Source organism: Leptodactylus fuscus, chromosome 1 (assembly GCF_031893055.1).
Source record: "Leptodactylus fuscus isolate aLepFus1 chromosome 1, aLepFus1.hap2, whole genome shotgun sequence".
Classification (NCBI taxonomy): Eukaryota; Metazoa; Chordata; class Amphibia; order Anura; family Leptodactylidae; genus Leptodactylus; species Leptodactylus fuscus.
This window is the reverse complement of record NC_134265.1, coordinates 279,218,247-279,226,871: the sequence shown is the minus strand read 5'-3', so window position 1 is coordinate 279,226,871 and position 8,625 is coordinate 279,218,247.

Sequence of the window (8,625 nt, the reverse complement as noted above, 5' to 3'; positions counted from 1 at the left end):
CTTGGACATGAGGGTGAAACATGGCTACCTAGTGTGACTACATAGGGTTTTAAGTGTTGTCATTTGTAAATGTAGTACGAGCCTGCAGATATACGTGGAAACAGAAATGGATCCCAAATCTCTGAGCAGGGTTTTGGTGACTAAGCTCTGGGTTTTGGTGACCATTTGGGTGACAGTGTCAAGGTATTGTCAGAGGCTTTCTGTTACATCCAGTGAGTGCTGGGGCCCATAAAGAACATTATATACTATTTCTGGCCAGACAGTGTTGTCTTTTTAAAACAATAACGGAAGAGAGCTGCCATCTTGTTAGTATTGCAGTGAATGGTGACATGCAAATGGAGGGCGCTCCGTCCCCATAGGTCTTTCTGGCAGAACAACAAAAAGTGTCAGTGTGAATCTTTACCTAGGTCATTTGCAGACTACTTCCATATTTTAAAAGCAGAGGGGGCATGGAGATGTCCCCCTGTGCCACCTGTGAATAGTGGCCACGGAAGCACGGGCAACAAAATAGGACCTGTCCTATCTAAAGCGGCCTGGACTGTCGGCCCGCACACGGGACTGTGAAAATCATGGTCGTGTGTACGGGCTGTGGGGAAGGTAGCTTGATAGCAACAATGGTGCGGACCCAGAGACAGGGACACAAAATGTGGTGCAAACAGGTTTATTTAGAAAGAAAAAAACAGCAAAATAAATAAACCTTCACATCAGGTACAAAAATAAAAATAATAAAAGGCAGCCTTAACTTCAGGCAAAACAAAACTCAGGCTCGTCCGAGCTCTGATACAGTATAAAGCTAACTATATGTGTGGCTTACTACTGACCACAAACAGCACCACAACTCAGCTCTCCAGCACAGCCCCAGGTACCTCCACTCACTCCCAGGATCTGCCCTGAAGTGCAGGCTCTGCAGTCTTTTATGGGCTAGTAACAAGCCTTGGTCCCATGCCTGGGCTGAGGACTATTCAAGGCCCGCATTGGTCCACACATATGTCAGAAACTTGAGGGATATATACCGTGACTCCAGCACTCTGCCTGTCACCTTTTCACATGGCCCATAGAAAATAATGGGTCAGTGTGCACGGATAGCACATTGACTCACAGCACGGTCTTCTGCAACCGGTCTTAGGCTAAGTTCACATGGCGGATTTTGGTCCGGAATTTGGCGCGGATTCAATGGGAGCTGGGTACTTCTTTTTCCGCAAGCGGGCTTGTTTCATTCATGCAAAAAAGAAGCGACGTGTCCTTACCAAACGCATTGGCAAGCAGTGTACAGTGAAAGCAGACGAACCCCATAGACTATAATGGGGTCTATGTGCTTTCCGCACGGAACATGCAGACAGAAAAGTAGTTCACAATCTACTTTCTTGTCTGCATGACCTGTGCGGAGACCGTGCGGAAAGCACACGAACCCCATTATAGTCTATGAGGTCCATGTGCTTTCACTACACACCGCTTGCCTATGTGTTCGGTAGTCCATTCAGGGGAGTCCCCATTTGGACTCCTCCGAACAGATTACCGATGCAGGTGTGAACGCATTAGCCTCAATTAACTGCCAAGGTGGTTTTTTTAATGAAAGAGATATGTAAACTCCTGAAAATTAAGCACCTGCGCACCTCCAAACAGATGGCCTAGTTGAGAGGTTCAATAAAACCCTTAAGGGCATGTTAATGAGGGTGATTATTAAGGAAGGCAAGGATTGGGATTGCCTGTTGCCCTATTTAATGTTCGCAGTTTGGGAGGTACCCCAGTCCTCCACAGGCTTTTCTCCATTTGGGTTGGTGTATGGTAGACACTCACATGGTCTCCTAGACATTGCTAAGGAAACATGCAGACAGGCGCAAACGCCTTACAGAAGTGTAATTGACCATATTACCCTGATGCAAGACAGAATTGTGGCTGTATTGCCAATTGTAAAGAAATATATAGAATAGGCACAATGGCTCAAAGTTGTGTCTATAACAAAAAGGCTAAATTCAAAACCTTTAATCCAGAGGATCAAGAGTTGGTGCTGATTCCTATCGTAGACAGTAAATTTCTGGCCAAATGAGTGTACAGTGGTAATAGAACATGACATTGTCACCAAGCTGCAGGTACGAGTTAATCTAAAACAGTACTAGGTACCTGAAGTTCATAGACAAGCCATAATTGAGTAATCCAAGAGTGAATGGTCAAATCCCATTGTCCTGATTCCTAAACCAGGAATCTGTGATAACTTCTACTGGGTCATGCCAAGTATTTCTCTACCCTTGACTTAAAAGGGTACTGGCAGTATTTCTAAATTTCTCTGACAAGATTGGAAGGGACAATGCCAACCTGATCTAGGCATATGAGGTCAGGCAGGTGAAGGTCAAGTCTAGATGCCAATATTTTCCTGAAAAGCTTAAAGGGGTTGGCCACTTTCAGACCAATATTGAGACAAATGTTATGGTTTGTATAATAAAAAGTTGTCCTACTTTCTGTAACAATTCCTCTCAGTTTTCTAGATCTCTGCTCGCTGTCATTCATTCTGTTACTTCTAGTAGATTGAACTCTGACCATGGTCATGTGATTTACAGTCCACGGTCATGTGATGAGTACACAGGTGCCGCTTGTTACAGTCACAGCACAATAATCAGACATCTGCCTGGTAATCAGCTGTGCACCTGTGTGCTCATCACATGACCATGGACCGTAAATCACATGACCATGGTCAGGCTTTTATCCACTAGAAGTAACAGAATGAATGACAGCGAGCCGAGATCTAGAAAACTGAGGAAAAGATACAGAAAGTATATTGGAAAATTCTATATCCTTTTATTGTACAAACAATAACATTTTGTTTCTCAATATTGATCTGAAAGTGGACAACCTCTTTTAAGGTCTATGTTAAAGAGGGAGATAGGTCAGTAGTTTTGACAGTGGGAGGAGGGGTCTTTACCATCTTTAGGGAGGACTGTAATGTGGGCCGCCAAGGAGTCCGCAGGAAGAGATTTCACTGGGTCATCATATTAAACACAGAAAGGAAGTGAGGGTCAGAGGAGTTCGGAGAACTGTTTGTAGTAAGCTATGGAGAATTTATCAGGGCCAAGGGCTTTACCAGATTTAGAGCTCTTGAGAGCGGATGCCAACTCTTATTCTTTAACTGTAGTCTCCAAGTGCACTTCTTCCTCTCAGGAGAAGGTACCCAAGCTGGAGTGACAATGGTAGTCAGGAACAAGACCTTCCACTTCATCAGTATTGCGATTCTCAGAGTTCAACCACCAGGTAATAAAGTTTGCTATAACAATCAGGAGGTGAACTTTAACATTTGATGGAGAATGAATGGTAAGGACATGGAGGAAGCCAAAGTGTTCCGGTCGTTTCCAAAGGAGATACTAGACCAAGGACCGTTTCTCTAGCATGTTGAGACCCTGTGCATTTAAAGAGACAATAAGAAAATCAGATCCAGAGGCTCTGGGTGTCATGGCAGGACCATAGGTAAGAAACCAGCCAGTACAGGGGAAGGTAACACAGATGGAAGATCCAGTGACTACTGGAATGGAAAGGAGAGGGATGAGAAAGAAAGGGGGGAAAAAAGAGGAGATGTGGTGGTAAGAGGGTAGATATAACGTAAAGAAGAGAGGAAAGGAAACGTGAAGGAAGAAGGGGATGGTAGAAAAGGATGAAGTAGGTGACAGGGAAAGTTATTGACATCAAAGATGGGTTGCAAGGTAGAAATGGAGGAAAGATAACAGAGGCTAATACCTTGCCACTGCATGTCTACTTTTCCCACTAGGGGGCATGGCGTCCCAGTGAGTAAACAAGGGGGATAAATAAGGAAGTGCCTTTGTACATTTGTAGTGTCCTGGAAATTCTAGGCCAAATAAATGGCCATACAGGGTGGGAAAAACGGGATAGGCGGTAGGAAAACGGGGATTTTACTCAGCAGGACCATGGCCAAGGGCACCAAATGTGTAAACTATCCCATTAAGTTAGGTCATATTGTAAAACTTACTCAAGAGGCAAGAACTTGGATGCACAGATCAGGGGAGAGTTGTCCTCGGTCGAGAAGCAAATAGTGATCAAATGTAATTGGGTTCAAGTGTTGACAGAATCCACAGCAGCGCCATCTCCTTCAAGTTGATCTCTATCAAGGACTGGTGACAGTGGACTGCCACAAAGTGCCTGTGATGAGAGAGGCATAGTCCAATCCAGAAAGTGGACCAGGGCGACATGAAGGAACCAGGAAAGCCCCCTTCAAGTCAAGAGAACGGACCAAAAATACCTTGCCATGTTGGCTCAGGATAAGGTGAAAAGGATGGCACAAGTAGTATGTAGCTCTAGTGCAGGGGTCCTCAAACTTTTTAAACAGTGGGCCGGAGGCAGAGCAGGTCGCACAGACATCGGGAGCGGTGCCCTCCAATAGGTAAAGTGAAGTGCGCTCCATGGCCTGGCCCGAGCTCCCCAGGAGCTTCATTATAAATGCACACCTGCCAGCGTTGTCGGCAGGGCCGGACAGAAGTGCTTGGCGGGCCGCATGTGACCCGCGGGCCGCAGTTTGAGGACCCCTGCTCTAGTGTCTTTGACTAGGTCTAGGAGGGGTTTCACCACCATCTGCATATAGAGGGTGAGCCAAGAAGAACCTTGACTTTTGAGTCTTTAAATGAGATTGTGCCCTGCTTCGCGGCATTGCGTAAAATATTTTCCTTCTACTTGGAGAGATGTACCATGCATAGGAAATCTCTAGGTTAAGTGTTTTTTTTCTGCGTGAGCCCGCAACTTTATAGACTGGGTTTAACTCAAAGGACATCTATGTCTTTTCTGAGGTTGAAACATGTTTGTCTAGCTGCTGTACTCGTTGGATGAGGCCCTGGACAGACTGTTTATCTTCAACGCAAACAATGCGCATATCTAAGTCAGCATGTGTCAGCCGGACACTAATCAAGACCCATACATCAGTAATGGAGGGCTCTTTTTCTTCTCGGGCATCACTTTAGAAGGAGTCTGGGCAGTTGGTAAGTGAGGAGATCTGATGCTTGGCATGGACCTCAATGTCAGTGCTATCTCATGCCGCCATGTCCAGGACCTAAATAAATAAATCTAACCCACTTGTTTTGTGCTGCCTGAATATGATAAGAAGGTCACAGATGCTTCAACTGAAATCAAATAAAAGTTGTGTAGAATATGGAGTGAAGATAATTCATTATTGTAAAGGTCCCTCTTGTGGTGAAACTTGAGAATTGCAGTATAAAAGCTTGCAAGTGATATTGTACATAATGGTTCAGCCTGCAAAATTCATAATAATGTTGGTAACTTATAAAATAAAAGTATATGCTAACAATGTGATAATGTATAAGCCATAAGCACTATGGTGGGCACTATAAGCAATACATTATATAGGCCAAAATCAGATAGGTCAGAATCCAGCTTTAAAACCACCACCCATTAAAATCAATGGGAGACGGTCATTTCCTTTTTCCGTGAGTGGTTTGTTCCCACTTGGAGAAAAAAGAAGCGACCTGCCCTTTCTTCAGACGGATTCCGCGGCTGAAACAACCGCAGAATTCGGCCTCGTGACACCTCCCTCACGACTAGGCTCATTCATGGGTCATATCCTGAGCGGAATGCCACGACTGGATGCCGGTGCACAGCTATCAGGGATAGCTGTTTTTTGGACCGAAATCTGAAGCGACATCCGTGTCAAATTCCGGTTCAAAAAACTCACGTGTGAACTTACCCTTACTGTGTAATTTGCTCATTTTTATTATTACTCATTTGATGTCAGCATTGATTCTGTAAATATGGTACTTTGCCTTGTACATTAATAGTATCCACCTGAATGAGCCTTAAATTTCTACAGAAGAACTGGCCTGTTAGGTTCTTGTCATTCACAGTCCACAAGTTAGTACTTGTCTATCATCACTTACCTGTAACTACTATGGTCATTATGTGCAGTAGTCTCTAGAGAATATACAGTTAGATTTATTCTTTCCAGTTTCAGTAGTGTTATAGGCAAAGCATCACATCTTGTCTAGAGGAAGGTCTGAAGAACACTCTGCGTATCATGCATGTGCAAGCTATATTTATTTTCTTAGCTGCTATCGGACTGCCAGGGAATCTTATACTAATCTATATATTTGCCATTAACTCTGAAAGGGTTGCTGCTTACGCAATATTTTTCCTGCATCTTTCTGTTGCAAATATGTTGCAGCTTATTACGCGCATACCAACTTTTATAGTTCCGTACCAAGATCATATGTGCTATCCAATGTCTATTCCATGCAAATTGTCTCTTTTTATATTATTTTGCAGCAGGAAAGCAAGTATATGGATTACCTTGATGCTTAATGTTTTCCATTTGGTGAAAGTTACAAATAAGAATGGATTTTTTAGTTCTGCTCTTTCGAAAAAGACCAACGTGCAGCTGTGTCTGGCTCTGAATTGGTTGATATGGATTGCCGCTGGTGTGCCATACCCTTCACTTATTCCTTCAAACCGACCAAGACAAACAAGTGTTCATATGAATGCTACCTGCTTCTGTTCTCTTTTTGACGTTCTGACTGAAAAAGAGTTCTTTCTAAAAACCTACGATATCATATTCGGAACCGTACTTCAGTGCCTGGCTATCTTCTTAATGTGTTTGGTGGACATAAAGGTTCTATGGATTCTTCGGAAACATCAAGCCATAGTTTCACATTCCCTATCACATGGACAAAGGAGCCATCAACGCGAGGTTAATGCCATTAAAGTTATCACGAGCTTGATGTTGATTTTCGTCATCTTCCATCTTATAGACGCATTGCTTCGGAACTATTCAAGTGAACTTGCAAATCATGTTCGAAGAGTGATTGAACACATCTATCCTGCGATTTCTCCATTCATTTTGGGGTTTGGAGATCAGAGATTTAGAAAGAAAATAAGGTGCATAATGTTTTATCGACCTTGTCAAACAACCAAAGTAAAAGAAATAATAACAGTTTCTTAAGCTAATATATAAATATATATTATAATATATAGATTATTCATAGTATAAGTAAAGCCGCATTATATTTAAATATTATTTGTAGTTTTTGTGGAGAAAAACTATCAGTATATTGAAATTGTTATCCTGCCTTTTTACATGTATTCTAGACTAGATTTAGCTCAGCTTACAGCATGTATAGTATACAATTTAATTATAGTGTTCATTCTTCTAATAAAATGTCATTTTCTACAACTTTGTGACAACTTTGCGTTTATTCTACTATAATGGGGTCCGTGTGCTTGCCGCGTGCTGCCCGCACAAATCATGCGGACAGGAAAGTAGATTGTGAAGTACTTTCCTGTCTGCAAGTTCTCTGCGGAGATTTCACGGCAAGCACAGGGACCCCATTATAGTCTATGGGGATCCATGTACTTTCCCTGCACAGCGCTTGCAAACGCGTTCGGTATTCCATTCGGGGGTCCCCATGCGGACTCCCCCTAACAGATTACCAACGTAAATGTGAACGAGGAATTAGTTCTTACTTGTTTTTAAGAAATGAAAATAAAAGGGATGTTTTAAAAGCGCTTCTTCAATACTAGTGAATTGGGTCAAAAATACTGTTGGATTGAGTTTTTACAATGTTTACCATATGTTAGAAAATAATATGTAATCTTTATTTTGTAGGTCATTACGGTTACAGATATACAAAATTTATATAGTTTTTTTTTTGTTTTACTAATTCTGGCACAATAAAAAATTCTTTAAAAACATTTAGTTTTTGTTTTTCTGGATTCCAAGGACCATAAAATGTTATATTTCTGTTAACAGAATTGTGTCTGGGCTCATTTACGGGATGACTTATAGCGGTCATTGGTACTGTTACAGAGTGCAAACAACATATGAAATTAGTTTTTTATCCCATCTTTAGGGCAGCAGGTTGAAATAAAACCTACTAATCTGGCATTATTTCTGTAAGCTTTATATTTCACTGTAAACTAACTAACTTAGCCAGAGACTGGGTTTTCATGGTGCTAAACCCACCCACTCATGTAATTCCACTCCAAGGATGTATTTACATGGATGGGCCTAGCAGAAATCCATATTCTTGCCGCCCAAACAACTCCATTCAAATCAATGAAACCAATAATCAATTGCGGAAATGTCTGTAACATATCTATCACATGTGAATACAGGACACGTTTCATAAATGCTTCTTAGGCCAGGACTGTGACTTTTGGTGCTGTGCATGCCCACAGGCCAAGAGAAAACGACTGCTTGCACAGTATTGGAAGTGGCCATTTTCTCGTGGCTTGTGGGCATGCACAGTCTGCTCTGCCCAAGGCCTCAGGCCTTAGAAGTTACAAGCCACCGCCGGAAGAAGAGGCTGAAGATGACGCTGCTGAAGAAGAGGAGGTGGCGCTAGAGAGAGTTCTCTTGCAGCATTGGGGACGTCCCCAGTGCTGTCTGAGCGCCTGGGCCTGCCCGCAGTGCTGCGAGAGAGTTAATTTACATACCGACAAGAACTGGGATTGTAGGCAAACGGCGGCACGGAGAAGATGACGAAAGGTAGGAGACGAATAGCCTTTCTTAAGGCTATTCCGACGTGGTACCTACAAAAAATTGGGTCTGAGTGATAGGATCCCTTTAAGGCAGGGGTCTCAAACTCGCGGGCCAACTGCGGCCCTCGGGACAATATTTTGCGC